Source organism: Amblyomma maculatum, chromosome 2, assembly GCF_055883805.1.
Source record: "Amblyomma maculatum isolate TAMU_Amacu chromosome 2, ASM5588380v1, whole genome shotgun sequence".
NCBI classification, from domain to species: Eukaryota; Metazoa; Arthropoda; class Arachnida; order Ixodida; family Ixodidae; genus Amblyomma; species Amblyomma maculatum.
Genome location: NC_139345.1, coordinates 211596163 through 211600288, shown reverse-complemented (window position 1 = coordinate 211600288; position 4126 = coordinate 211596163). Strand labels below are relative to the sequence as shown.

At 47.0% G+C, this 4126-nt stretch overlaps 1 pseudogene; it reads left to right on the top strand.

The window, feature by feature from the left end:
• Nucleotides 1-243: 243 nt before the first annotated feature.
• Nucleotides 244-3854, top strand: LOC146201222 (uncharacterized; annotated as a pseudogene).
• Nucleotides 3855-4126: the final 272 nt, after the last annotated feature.

Here is a 4126-nt window from a genome sequence, read left to right as displayed (position 1 = left end):
CGCGACATCATAAGTATTCCGACGCAGCCTGCGTATCCCGAGCCCCGTTGAAGCGCAGTCAATGAAAACGACGACGCTGCCTTTTCGGGACCGGTAAGCGCCAGAATTTTGTAAAACAGCAGCGCTCGGACCATGCGTTGCACAATGTGGAACTTAGTCAAGAAAACATTTTTCCTCCGGCCGCGTTCAGGCCTGATTATCGTCCTTCGCCTTACAGAATGAAGAAGAACCTAACAAGTGTAAATGGGGTACGCCTCAGTTCGCAGATGAACCAACGTTTCGACAAGTGGACGACAAGTCCATTTCTCGAAACGTTGGCTCATGTGCTAAATGAGGCGTACCCCATTTACCCTTGTTCAGTTCTTCTTCATATCGTGCAAACCATCTTCCTTTCGTTCTACCTTCGCCTTACAGAGTGACGTCCCCGTGAAGAACTTTGGACCGCCCACCTGCTTGCATCGAAGAACCTTGCACAGGATTTCTGCAGGCGTTTCACGATGAGCCGACAGCAGTGCATCTCGAACATGCACGTAAGTTCCACCGTATCCAACTGAAGTGTTATTACCTAATTCAAAACGCAGAGTCACAGACGGAACGCACTTCCAACGAGATTTGCGCTGATGCTGGACCCCATTCCAACCCCCGCTGAGCCCTTTCAAAATTGGGATGGACCTCCTCGGCCGCTTCCCGACTTCATTCTTGGGCAATGAGTGGACCATGGGGCCCCCAATAGACGACTCGCTACGCCGAACCAAAAGCCGTGCCTGACGGTACCGCTGCAGAAGTTGAAACCCCCGCCTTTAGGGTCAACAGAGGCGCGGGTCCCCTTCGCGGTTACCCGTCGTCCCTCTATGAAATTTGAGAACACAGTTAAAAGTTAGGCCGGTCAACCCGTGAAGTACGTGTGTCGCTGTGCGATTGAGAAATAAGTTCAAGTAAGTCACGTTTTGATTAACAAGCAAAGGCATATTACTAACCAGTAGTCTAAATTATACTGCGTAATAATAGAACAACAAAAAAACGAGAAATGCAACGGCACGATAACGATAAAAGACGACTCAGTAAATGAAAAAGGAAAAAAACAATGAACAAACACTGCAATAAAATAAAGCTATGAAGATAACGAAGAACTATTAGAAATATGCAAGAGTTACACAGAAAGCAGAGCAACAAAGAAACTCAGCCAGCTTAAAGTTTAAACAAAGGCGAAAACAATATTTATTTAACCGACAATCTGTGGCGAAAAAAGAATTCTCCCGACTTTCTTGTTAGATGGGGCGTCGAGACGCATATTTGATCGGTATAGCGGCGGCCGTACAAGAGGAGCAAAGATGAGTTAGTTGATCGCAGGCTCGGTAAAAAACAAGACGTTTTGCCTGAGCGGCCGTGAGAGAGGCTCCGAAGACTGAACCTTCCCAGAGCGCACTGCCGCGGGCGTGCTGCGGTCTGCCTTTTTATACTCTCGGCTGCTTGCACTGTGGCCGCGTCAAGGACGCGCGGTCCCGTAAGTTACGCTGCCCGGAACATCACGTCGGCGCATGCTCGGAGGAGCGGGGAGATCCCGTAAGTTCCGCTTTATATGTAAGGTAGGAGATCCCATAACTTCCACTCTAAAGGGGAGGCAGCTTGTTACACTGCCCCCACTGAAGAATATTGCCTCGGAATATTCTAGACATCCACAAGCGCCGAGAACGAAGTTATTGTGGCCATCAGAGGGGGTGTATTACACTGTGTCCGTCCGAGGCACTGAAGATCGTTCGCCACTAACTGAGGGCCATGACGCGCACCATATACACACTAAACACCACCCGCAATGCACCTTAACACTCTAGTTCGGCAGTCATGTCCTCAGCCCATGTCACAAGTAACTGAGTGGGCATGGGAGCAGCGACACGATGTGGTTCATCAATGTCTTTCGTTTTTTCATCCTTCAGTTTCCTGTCATCTACACTGGCAGCGTCGCTTCGGATCCGGTTTTGTGCCACGACGGAATCCCATCAGCGCTTTTTGCCGGGAGTGCGCCGGCGTCAAGCGACAAATGCTCTAGCGGCCCATGGAATGCTTTCATGGCGCAATTGATCACCGCTTCGCAAGATGTTTACCCCGGATCGACAACGACATCAACCATCGCAGAAGATATAAATGAACTGCACCGTCGCTACCCCTTCAGTGGGCATGGGAGCAGCGACACGATGTGGTTCACCGATGTCTTTCGTTATTTCATCCTTCAGGTTAGTCCAGCTTCATCCAAGCGTTCAAATGATGTCTCCCTCGTTATGCTCCCTTGCCCACAAGTGCTGTTAGAAAATGTATGCCAGTGTTACTGTGTGCTCAAAGTGCTTTTGTCCGGAGACGTTGAAATAAACCCTGGCCCTGGCCATAACACTCGTGGCAACACTCAAAACCCGACGCCCGAATCTAACAGCGGTGCCATATTCGCCCTTCTTTTCTGGAGGACCTAAGAATCCGCTCAACAAACATTGAACAGGGGCAGGTCGAAATATTGAACTCAATTAAAACTATTACATGCAACCAAGAGGAACTAGACGTGAAGGTCACTGATATTTCGAACCGGCTTACTACTGCTGAGACTGAACTTGCGGGTCTTGAATTCTTCCATCAGGACCCGAATGCTCTCAAAGCAGCTGCTGAAAGCTTAGCCAAAGCAAATTACTCATTAAGGCCCCGAATGAATGTTCCCGAAGATAGATCCGGCAGAGATAACCTCTTATGTTTCTGTATATCTGAAGGCGCTGGAGGCACCGAAACATGGTTGCAATCAGAAGAAAAAATTGTGAATGCAATACAGCAGGAAATGTCAATTACCATTTCTAGTACTGATATCGCCCGGCCCCACCGAATCGGCATTGCAGACCCTACCAAAACGCGACCAATAATGGTAAAATTTTGAAACTACAAAACAAAAGAAATGCTGCTAAACGCTCAGTCTAAACTGAGACTCCGACGTTTCCATGTCTGAAGATTTTGTCCATCTACAAGGCATGCTAGAAAAAACTGGTGGAAATTGCGAAGGAAACTGCGCCCAATACGCGCTTTAAACTGAGATACGTAAGGTTATTCTTACGCAACACCTATTGTGCTGAAAGTGATAAAGTTTGTGAACAAACTGGCGTGTATGCTACTACTTTACGTTTTGATTCTAGTGCCGCGGGTGGTTCTGCTGGCTCGAGACAGCTGGCTGGGCGCTTTCGTCCACATGCGCGGCCGATCTCTGGAATTTCAGTACTATTCATCAATATACGCAGTGTTGTGCGAAATCGTGATGACCTTTCCTGTGCAGCCGATACCACATCGGCCGACATTATTGTCCTAACGAAAACATGGCTGAATGATTGTGTTAGAAGCACGGAAATCCTAGCTACCGAAAAGCGGTACTTCCTATTTCGCTGTGATCGCGCAGTCGCACGAGGTGGCGGTGTTCTCATTGCCGTCGCGAACGATGTTGATAGCCTTCACATTGATATTGCTATGTCACTGGAGTTTTTATGTGTTCAGATCTCGACTGAATATCAAAAACTTGTATTTTGTGCATGCTACCGTTCGCCTTCCACTGGGATTGGTTTTTCCAGTCAACTTCATGACACGCTAAGCCCGGTGTGTGCCAAATTTCCGAATTTTTCTAGTTTTTTATTTCGTGATTTTAATTTCCCTAATATTACCTGGTCTAGCGTTCCGTATACCGCAAACAACTCTACGTCAGAATTGTCTAACTATTTAAATGCTTGTTCAGGCTTTTGCTTAACACATTTCATCACGCAGCCTACGAGTGTCGCATCTTCAACTTCCAATGTATTAGACTTGTTGCTAACAACAGCCCCCGATGCTGTATCTAATATTACCTTCTTATCAGGTATAAGCGATCATTCTTTATTACATGTCATGTTGAACTTCCCTGCTCGAACGTCGTATAACAATATAAAACTAATATATGATTATGCTAAGGGAAATTACGCTGCGATAAATAAAGCACTTGTACACCTCCTTGACGAATTTCTGGCAAATTTCAACGAAAGATCCGTAAATACCAATTGGCACCTTTTCAGAGACAGGCTTTGCGAGCTGGTCGACTTGTATATTCCTCGAAAAAAGCTTTTAACCAACCGGC